Source organism: Castor canadensis, chromosome 8 (genome assembly GCF_047511655.1).
Source record: "Castor canadensis chromosome 8, mCasCan1.hap1v2, whole genome shotgun sequence".
Taxonomy (NCBI): domain Eukaryota; kingdom Metazoa; phylum Chordata; class Mammalia; order Rodentia; family Castoridae; genus Castor; species Castor canadensis.
Genome location: NC_133393.1, coordinates 29,853,236 through 29,865,051, shown reverse-complemented (window position 1 = coordinate 29,865,051; position 11,816 = coordinate 29,853,236).

The window sequence follows — 11,816 nt, the reverse complement described above, 5'->3', positions numbered from 1 at the left end:
GATGAGAATTTTAGGGGCATTGGCTTACTCCACAATGAAGGCTGAATAGTCCCATGGCAGGCTATTTGCTGATTGGGTTAAAGACACTAGGATGCAAGTAACAGGGCTGAGCCTAACTCCAAAGGTCTCAGAACCAGGGAAGCTGATGTCATAACTTTCTGTTCAAAGCCCAAAGCCTGAGAACTAGGAGGTTGGTTACTGTTTTAAATCCTGGAGTCCATAGGGCAGAGAGTCCAGCAAGTATGGAAGAGTGTATTTTAGCTTCAGGAGAAAGACCACTTTGCCCTTCCCCTGTTTTTGTTCCCTTCAGGCCTCCAGCTGATTGGGTGATGCCCACCACACTGAGGATAGATTTACCTCCTCCCTCCCCAATTACCATCAACATATAATTTGGGGCATTAGGTTTCTAACATAGGGATAAACACATTTAAACCACATTCAAACCCTATTAGTGGGTACTTAGGTTGTTTCCATCTTGTTATTAAAACAATTCTTAAATGGTTAACCCCAAGTTACAATAAAATTAAAATTGCTCTCATATTCTGCTGGGATAGTAGAAAGTGAATGGAAATTCAAGTCGTTCTTGGACTGGACTTAAGATTCTTTCCCCTTAAGAAATATGTGGCCAGGTTGGGAGTCTGTGGCTCATGCCTATCATCCTAGCTATTTGGGAGACTGAAATCCAGAAAATCGTGGTTCAGTGCTGGAAAAAAACCAAAAAACCTATGTGTCCATCACCAGGTTAGTCATTATGAACCTTGATTTCTTCATCTCTAAAACAGAGGCAATAGCTAAGTGACTATGAATATGAAAATGATCATGTATGTGAATTATTTGGAGCTTTAAAGAACAGCACAAGTAAAATTATTTAATTTTCAATGCCATTTCTTTAGTGAGAGCTAAATGTAAATAACACGCTATGGTAGGAGCAGATTCCCCAAATTTCAGCCTGGCATGAGAAAATGGAAGGTGTTGATGATGAGGAAAGCAATATCTCATTATCTGCGTGGGATCCCTCCCTTGTTAAATTACCATTTCTTGCTCTCCTTGCATAGGAATTTGAAAACACACCACCTAATAACCTGTGGGCCTCCTATTGCCATCTGCTCTTTCACCAACAGCCAATGTCAGGTTTTAAGAATGTGTCTGTACATCATCCTGGTTGAGGTTAGCCAGGTTAACCAATAATTGTATGTTCTCCCTCATATGCGGACTTTAGATCAAGGGCAAACATAGCAAGGTGATTGGACTTCGGTCACATGATAAGGCGAGAGCACACAAGGGAGGTATGAGTTAGGTAAGAAACCCAAAAAACATGATAGCATTTGATGTCCTCATTGCAAAGGAACTAATGCAGAAACTTTAAAGCGACAGAGGCCAATAGGAGAAGGGTATCAGGGACTAGAGAAAAGGTCAATTTGAGAAGAATCAACTTAGAATGTAACACATATGTACATGGAAGCAATGCTAGGAATCTCCCTGTATAGCTATCCTTATCTCAACTAGCAAAAATGCTTTGTCCTTATTATTGTTTATAGTCTCTCCTCAACAAAATTAGAGATAAAGGCAGAATGGTTTGTTCCTGGAAGTGAGGGGGCGGGGGGCGGGGAGGGAGGGAGAGAGGGGGGAAGGAAGAGGCTGGGGAGGAGGGGTGAGAAATGACCCAAACATTGTATGCACATGTGAATAAACGGAAAAAAAAAAAAAGAATGTGTCTGTGAGGCTAAGGATATAGCTCAATAGTAAAGTATTTACCTAACATTCCCAAAAACCCTGGGTTAGATCCCCAGCACAGGATGGGTGGGTGGGATATGTCTCTGCTACTCTAGCATAGTATATATATATTGGGGACTGGGGGCTAGTTTGGCACACTGCTGTCTGTTATTAGCTTCCAGTGTGATACCTGGCATACAGGAATTAGTCCCTCAAGAAATAGCTAATGATTTTATGAGACCAACTCTGAGTGGAGATTTAAATTTTAGCACTGATCCAAGATCTAGGGAGACAGTCCCTCGATCTCACAGCCTGAATTAGAAGAAGGGACACCCAATTTATTCTTAAGAAATATCTCTACAATAAATCTATAAAAACTATATTTATGTGTGAATACACACACATGCATAGACACTTTCACTTATGCATGAGCATGCAGTCTGGTGTTAAAAGAAAGAGGAATCTGGCACTAAAAACGTTGGGATTGTGCTCAAGCCCTATCATTAGCCAAGTGTCTGATTGGGGGTTAGCTGCCTGCCATCTCTGAAGATCAGGATTTCCATTTGTAGAATGATGATATTAGCACCTGCTGGGGTTGTGGAAAACCATTAAATGAGATGGCACATAAAAAAGAACTTAGTTTTTTGTTTTCAATAAAACCTAATATAAACATAGGTGAGATTACATAAAAATTATCATCTCCATATATGAAAAAGCAAAAGCAGAAAGAAGATAATCGAGACTGCCCATAAGGGATTTGATGCCTTCCACCTGCAGCTATCGAACTAATTGAAGTTATTAAGTCAGAGCACTAACTACTTCTTGCCACATTCACCCCTATGACTTCTATAGGAGCTGGACTGGTAGACAGCTGCCTTGAAATTTTGGTGGGGTGCACTCACACACCTTCCACCAGATCATCTCAGCAGTGGCCACCATAGGATGGGTGACCATTTCAAACTCGGGTAAATCCCTCTGGAGGAGAAGAGGCTCCCAAGATACGGATGCCCCATACTCAGATCATTCTGATTCTGGTTAAACTTGGATCCTTGTCATTAATGGGGATATGAAGATTTGTTCCCATGGAGTCCCTGAGAGAAAAAAGAAAAATGAGGATGGCTTCTCAGGAGAAGAGCCTTATGTACCTTTGCCCTGTGGGAGGAAAGAATAAATGAAAGGCAGCACACAGAAGGGTACCCCCATTTCCTTAGCAATATCCTTTCAGATGGTGGGTAGACTGGGGCTCTGATGTTGTATGTGGTTACAAAAACACATCACTGGGTTGTCCACATTCACACACTGAGTTGTATATCAGCCCTTGCTTTGTCATTTTTCAAACCTTCAATTGATAAAATGTATGTGTCATTTTGAATTCTTTCCTCCTTTCTTTCTGTTCTTTGTACTCTGTTCAGGCTAACATTGGTAGCCAAATTGGCTATAAAGGCAGTATTTATACCATGGAAACTAGAAAATGCTACAAATTAAGACTTTGTTTGTTATTGGAGAGCTAGTTGTTAAACATTGCAAAGCACACAAATACCTTTAACATCCTCTGCTCTTTCCCAACATAAGTACTTCTCTCTCCTCCACACCCCCTCCTCTCTCTCTCTCTCTCTCTCTCTCTCTCTCTCTCTCTCTCTCTCTGTCTTTCACACACACACACACACACACACACACACACACACATACACACATACTATAGTGTTGTTCTTCTATCCAGAAAGGTCCTTTCTTACCTCCCAAATGATTCCCGATGCTTCTGGGCTGATTGAAGTTCCATACCCTCTCCTGTGATCCTCACCCAACACACAATATTTCTGTATCATTCCCTACTTTCTATGTTTTCATGATTGCTTTCCAAATTTTATGAAGAAGCCTAGAATACTCTTCTTGAGGAAGCTCACTTGCCTCAATCCCTCATTTCCCTCAGTATTTAACTCAAATATCATTTTCTCAGTACAGGCCTTTCATGACCATTTCACATCCAGAAGGGGAGAGTGACTGGGGTTGGTGACGCTGGAAATGTGACTATGAGTACAGAGTGACCAGGAATATTGTGAGCAAAGGCACTGTGAGGACACAAGCAAAGCTAACCAAGAACCCTAGGGACTTCCTCTGGGTTGCCTGGCAATGAACTAGGACAGTTAGTTGCTTCTCTCCCTGTGGGAGGATCTGCCAATGTTCCCAGATGCTGGGAAGCTGGCATTCCAGCTGACACCCACACAGAAAATGTTTATTCTTCTCATTCAAATACACTCTCTTCCTCTCTCTATGAGAAGGGAAAAGTGTACACTATGGGTCCTCTTTCGGAGCACAGACCCTGAGCGTGGGCACATGGCTCTACGTGCTGCATGAGAACAGGCACTGTGCATTTACTGACCTCAACCAGGGTGTTCCAGTTGGCATGAGTGACTCTTTTACCTGATGTCAGGACAAACAGAAGCCAAGAGTGGAAAGACTTCTTCAAAGTTAAATCATCCATGGAAGGGGTGGTCAGTAGACATGAGTAGATACAAATTTTCATAAATAGGCTAGGATCTAACTTTTAATCATTATTCTAATCACCTTGTGTCTCATCTTCTCAAACATTCTTAATGAAGGCTACAAACCAACAGCTCTCTCTATAATTTTCCATTTTTCCTCTTGAGTGGCCCTTTTCTATTGTCTAGTAGTTTTCTACCATCTTGTCTCCTCTTCATTTAGTGTTAATTATTTTTAAAGGAGCACTTTTAAAAAGTGCCTTTCTTGTTTTCATACTGGATGATTAGCATTGAAATATATGGAGATTCTACCATTGCATTCTGCAGATGCCCCAGAATGACTTGGTCCTCCAAAAGGAACCCAAGAGTACAGCTCCAGATTTCTGGTGCCCTGCATCTGTGTAGTGTTGCTTGCATGTAGAATGGCTTCAGATTTCTCTAGTCACACCTGATGGTCAGAAGCCATGCCACAGAAGCAGACAGATATTCCTAGATGCCAAACTTAGTGGGATGCTATTCAAACTGGATTAGGATTGTGAGAGATGCAGTTCCTACCTCCTTTCATTAATTAGTTTATGATATTCACTATGTGCCAGGTGTTAAGTCATGTGATTTAACTTTATATAAGCTTATCACATTATTATTCAAATTTTAATCAAGAATAAGGAACAGAGAGATTAAGTAAACTTTCCCAAGTCACATACCTAACCACCTAGCAAGATGGCAGGGGCTGGGGTAGGTGCAGGTAGGCTTAGCACAAAGGGAATGAGGTTCATAGCATCGTTGGGAAAGTAAATACAATAAGACATGTAAAGAACTTAGAAAAACACCATGCACAAAGGAAAGGAACCTTCAATAAATGCTAATTGATGTTTACTGATAATTATTCTGATGACTTTTATTTATTATGCAGTGACATCAGTGGCATAATAATCCAATAATTAAGTATTACCTACTTCTTTAGAAGTTTTTGTTGTTTGATTTCATATGGTTATTTATTTTTTTCCAGTTTTGTATTGTACACGGTATTTTCCACTTTAGCTAAGAAACACCAGAAATAAGACACTAATCCTTTCTTAAATTTTTTCATTAGTTACAATGTTCTAGGAGAGAGAAATAGGAACTAGATTATTAAAAAGTAGGAAGGTGTTTGAGTTAAAATAATTTGTTCTTTTTATCTGTACACAGCTCAAACCAGATGACAGTAACCTTGAATGCTGATCATTTTTAGTTCCAGCATAATGTGAGATAATAGAAATAAAAGCAAAAGCTTTCCATCTGTTTGTCCCCTACTTTGACATTGAGTCAATTATTTTCCCTTTTCATTCTGAGTTTCATTGTTTGGAAAATGGAACAAGTCATGATCACCCACTGCAAAGGATAGATGTGAAGATGATATGGATATAATGTACTTATGACTGAACAGATAATTAAAAACCATGTCCTCTCTTCCTTTCACTTTCCCCTTATAGATGTATTTGGTTCATCTCTGGGTATTCATTATCTATTGATGTGTCACAAATTATCCCCCAAACTTAGCAGCTTCAGGATTTGAGCTCAGGGAAGCTGGTTCCTTTGTATCTCCTCCAAGGCTGCAGTCAAGATAATGGCCAGGGCTGCTGCCATTTCAAGGCTCAGTGTGGAATCTATCCATTTCCCACCCACCTGGTTATTGTCAGTCAGAATTCAGTTCCTCTAGGTCTGTTAGATTGAGATCTCAAGTCCTGATTGCTTGATTTTAGTCACATGCACCTCTCCACCAGGCAGCTCCCTCCCTGACAACTGACAGTTGCTTAGAAAAAGCCAATGTTCATCAGTTATAGTAAATTCCACTGTTTATCAGTGTAGTCATGTAATCTAGCAATAAAAAGAGAGGGAGAAGCTGCTCTGGGATTTCATATAGAAAAAATTTAATAGAAGTAATTAGAAGAGCAGGTGATGTACAAGTTGAGAAACTCAAGAGAAGGAATAGGAATAAATCAAAGATAAGGTGCAGCAGAAAGGTGCTTCCTCTACTCTGTTAAAGAAACAAAGGGAAGAAGAAATGGTGGTCACATACAGGAGTGGAGCTACAACTCCCAATGAAGCAGAAACAATACAGGCAAGGTAAAATGGGAGTTGACACTGCTAGCAAAAAGAGTGTCTGGTGGGACTAGAGTCAAAAAGTACCAGAGAGATTGGAGAAGCCCCAGGAGGCAAAGAAGCAAGGGAGAGATACCCTGATCTTACCATCATCTTCATCAGTGTGTTCAATTGGCCAAATCTACTAGAAACTAGAGAACAAGGGTACCTGGGAAATGCAGTTTTCAATGGTATAGTGCTGCATCAAAGAGTAAACAGGCAAATGGTAGAAACAGGCAGAAACTTAAATAACACTCACATTTTGAAATTTAAAATTTTTGAGCATGTAAACCTGTATTTATACACAATCAGGTGCCCTAAAAACACAGAAGTGTATTTCTATTTTTTATAATGATACTGGAAGATAAAGAAAAACCCAAAACATTGAGATGTCCATATCACAGAAGGGGAGTGTCCCTGGTGAAGACTGTGAAGACTTCATAAAATAAGTTCAATTGGCCCTCCTTATCAATGGGTTTTATATCCACAGAATCAACCAAGCACAATCCTAAAATGTTTTTTAAAAACTTATGTCTGACTGAACATACACAGACTTTTTCTTGTCATTTTTATACCTAAAAAAATGTATAACAGCTATTTATACTGTATTAGATATAAGTAGCCTAGAAATGATTTAAAGTATGCAAAAGGATTGCATGGATTGTATGAAATTATTATGCTTTTTTATGTAAGGAATTTGAACATCCAGGGATTTTGGTATCTGTGGGGGTCCTGGAACCAATCCCTTTGGGATATCAAAGGACTACTGTATATTGCCTTGCAAATTGCTTGCTCTCTCGTACTTATCCCTTGGCTTTCCATCCCATCCCCAAATCTTGGAAGCCTGCTTATGTATGAAGTTAACAAATATTAAAATAACATTTTCTTATACTTGGAATAACAATAATTCTTAACAGGTGGTAAAATTAGTCACTGGAGGAGTCTTTCCAAAAGCAGGAGCATAAAAATTAATTAATTAATTTAAAGGGGTGTAGGCCCTGAGTTCAAAACCCAGTACCACAGGCAAAAAAAAAAAAAAAAAGAGGGATAAAGAGCAAAACTAAACAAAGAAAGAAAAAAGGAAGTTTGCTGATCATCTGATCACTAGACAAAGAAGAGTTCATAAGGTGTGGACTGGTTCAGCATATCTTTTCAACAAAGCAGAATGAAACTCACAAATGTTCCTATGGTAGAGGAATCCATTGATCAGGAAACCACCAATTAACAAAATAATAATAATTCTATGCTCATAAAGTATCATCCAATCTATATTTGGATTCCTTGACAGAACGTAATCTAATAATCACACCTCTGCTACTTTTTTTAAAATATCAAGTGTATCTTTCATTATAAATGAATACCATGGTTCATTAATCTGTTTCAGAGGAATTTAGGTTTGTATAATCATGGTAATAGGTAACATGTATATTTTCTTGCTACGTGCCAGGGACTGTTATAAGCACTTCAATAATATGATCTAATTCTAGCAACAATCCTAATTAGATCTTAGATTTCCTAAGTTATGTAATGAACAATTTCCAAGTTTTGGTGTTTAACAATAAGAAGGCTTATTTCAGGCCCACATTGAGTTTCTTTGTGGATCAGCAGTGACTACTCTCTATCTAATTCACAAACAAACCCAAGTCAAAGGGAGATGACATAAAGGGCATTTATTTATCTTGATAATTGTGCTGGAAAGTGGAAAGATGCCACTACTTTATCTACCAAAACTACTCACATTGTGTTGACTGAACCATGTGAACAGTAGAGTAGGGGAGACTGTTCCTCACATGGAGAAGGACATTGCAAATCCATAATCAATGGGAAGAGATATATAATCTTTACACAATGGGCAGTACAAAATTAGGAGCAATGGTATAATGCACTGCAATATTCTGATCCGAATTTTAGGCGTGAGAAATAGAGTTCAGTAGATTTCTCAGGTTCACCTAATAGATGTCAAGATTTGAAATGGAGCGGGCTATCTCCAGAGTGGTGATAGCCAGACTCCACGATGGCCCAGTAATTCTCACTTTCTAGTATCCACATACATAGGACTGACCGAGAGAATGAATTGAATATTGTGGCTTTTGCTTTTCTGTCTCTTGGATCACTCTTTTTGGGGGAAGATAGCTGACATGTAGTGCATCCTCATGCAACCCTATGGATAATTACATGTGCTAAGAAAAAGAAGTCTTTTGTTCACAGTCAGCTCCAATGTGGCAGCTAGGAGAATTATCAGAGAATTGGATTTTACAGCCCTATGCCTTAGCTTAATTCTGAAGGAGACTGAAGTCCCAGCCCTATCTTCATTTTAATTTCATCAGCTATCCCAAGTCCAAAAAAAATAAACAGTTGCTACCTCCAAACCCCTAACTCATGGAAACTATATGAGATAATAACATTGTACTGTTATTTTAACTCACTAAATTTTGGGATAATTTGGTAACCAGCAATATTCATAACTATACAAATATCTATCTGCTTAACCATTATACAAAACCACCACCACCACATATGAATGAATGCTCTCGTTTAATAGATACTCATTACATTTACAAATCAGGAAAGACATATAATATAGAAGGAATGGAGAAGGAAAAGTAAGGAGATATAGAAAAGATAATTGAGAGAATGATGTTGTGATAAGTTTCATCTGAAGTATCCCCCAAAGGTCCCCAGCATATGAGAGGCGCTAATAAGAGGTGGTTGAATTAAAGGAAGGTGGGCCTAGTGGAAGGGACATAGGTTATTGGGGTCATACCTTTGAAGGGAATATCAGGACCCCAGTCCCCTTTCTGCTTCTCTCTCTCTCTCTCTCTCCTCTTTCCCCACTCCTTCCCAGCAACAACACAATGAGGTAAGTTCTTTCTTTTGCCACCATGATGCTGCCACCATGATGTACCACTTAGCCACAGGCTCAAACGCAATCAAGCCAACTGACTCCACTGAAACTTCCAAAACTATGAGCCAGAACAAACCTTTCCTCCTTATAAATTAATTAATTCAGATATTTTGTTACAATAACCAAAAGCTGAGTAGTAAACAGAGAAAAACTGCAGATCAAAAATGCATAAGAAATCCAAATGCAAACTGTTCTTGCTCGTTGAATCTATAGGCACTAGCAAGACCTTTGAGTCGTAGATCATGGAGAGATTGATTACAACAGTGATTATGGGTCCCATAGTAAGGTGAATGGGAATCCATTGTTTCTCACAGGGCCTCCTTTCCATACAGAAGAAAATCTTTCCTGTCTCTTTTCAGGAATAAAACATCTATGTTTTGCCTCTTAAGAGCATACATCTTAAAAAAAAAGTTTCTTTTTTTTTTAACAAAAAAGTATTTACTGAAGCACTCAGAGGGTCAACAAAACAGCTGAAACTTTTTTTTCTTGCAGTTATACAGTGGGATTCAGTAAACAGAACAGCAATTATTTCATGAAAACTACATCACCTGAAATTGCAAGACTCTACCACCTCCATACATGACTAAATTGTACTGTGCACCAGCAAGAGCCTCCATCAAAGTTCTGTGCCAATTTACAACCCCATACTGTACCAGGGAAGGTGAGTGGATATGGAAAATACTTCCAGGGCAGGATTATCTAAAGGCTGTATTTGATAGTGTGTTAACTATACCCCACAAAAGAAAAGACATTGCACAGTTTAAAACAAATCTCACACAGCCTTACATTTCAATTTCTTTCTTTGAAAGGAGCAAGTTGTATACAGTGAGGTTAAATACTTTATAGACAAGGAAAAAGCTGCATTAGAACCAACTTATTCATTATCATCCTCATCTTCCTTCTCTTCTTATCCTCTTCATCTCCCTCCACTTCCTTCTTTTTCTTGCTGTCTTCAGCCTTGACAACTCCCCTTCTGGTTGGATCAGGTTTTCCTTTAGCTTTCCAAGCAGCAATATCCTTTCACATTCGTGCTTCAGCCTAGCCACCTCCTGTTAATGAGGCTGTTTGCTACCTGCAGCAGTACTGTACAATAGTACTCCCTGCCTGTTTGTAATATCACCAATAGACACACCAGGATTCTCTCCTTTGATTTGGTGGCAATACTCAATACAGGAGTATTGAGGATGTTGAAGGAGGTCTCTCGCATGCATTGGGATACTTGAACTTTCTGTTTCTCCTTTAGGAGGGCTATAGGTTTTCATTTCTCTTTCATAACAACGCTTATCCACCTTGAATTGTTTTCAGATGTTCCTTTCTCTTTGGCAGACATGGTCTTCTACTTCTCTGAACACTTCTTAAAAATTGCCTCTCAGCTTCCTAGCATCTCCTTTGTCCAGGTTTGTTTTTCCTCAGCAAGGAACAGAGTCCCCCAGTGCCCATCCAGCTTTCACTTCTCCTGGCACTGTCTCTGTGGAGCTCAATGTACTGCCATGGCTGTAAAAGCAGAACCCAGACACCATGTTTAATATTCTTAAGATTTCTCATCCCATGAAGTACATGCCAACCCTTCATCTCATCCCCAGAACCAAGCCACTCTTCACCTGCAAGGACCCTACTCACTTCCATATTCCATAGGATTCTCCTTCCTGGAAACTCACTATTCTCTGTTGGGCTGTCTTCTTCAAATAACAATGGGTTTCTGGAGTTTCCATACGCTTCAACATTTGAATTAAATTTTATTCTTGTTTGATTTATTTATTTACTTATTCTTAGGCCAATGTGAAATAACTTAATTCTGAGGCTAGAGCTTGAAATTGTGTGTGAGTACACACACACACACACACACACACACCCAACCCATCCCCCCCCCACACACATATGGTGAAGTATATAGGAGTATAAAACATAGGCATATTATATAAAGTATAAAAATACATAAATAAGCCAGGCACTGGTGGCTCACACCTGTAGTCCTAACTACTCAGGAGGAAGAGATTAGGAGGATCATGTTTTCAAGCCCATCACGAACAAATAGTTTGCAAGACCCTATCTCAAAAAATCCCATCAGAAAAAAGGGCTGGTGGAGTGGCTCAAGATGAAGGCCCTGATTTCAAACCCCAGTACTGCAAAAACAATAAAAAAAAATACATACATAGATGAAGATTATCTTTTTTAGGGGGGTGGGGTGATAAATTGGGTTTGAACTCCGGACATCATATATTCACTCTACCATTTGAGCCACTCCACCAGCTTAAAACTTACCTCTTAAGTTACAGTTGTAACATGTTTGTTCAGTGTATTGATTAGATCATTATTCATTTTTAAATTCTTTATTATTATTATTATTAGTTATTATTTTGTCAGAACTGGGGCCTGAACTCAGGGCCTTGCATTTGCTAGGTAAGCACTCTCCCACTTGAGCCATACTGCCAGTCCTGAGAGCCATTATTCATTGTATCAATTTTTTTGGCTGTAATCAGCTTTATTGAAATTAAGCATGAAAGAAAATCAGAGGAAAGATTGCTAGAGCATAGTGCATTTAAAAGGGATATCTATTATACCCTCAAACTTTTATTTTAGTTAAGCATACATGCATG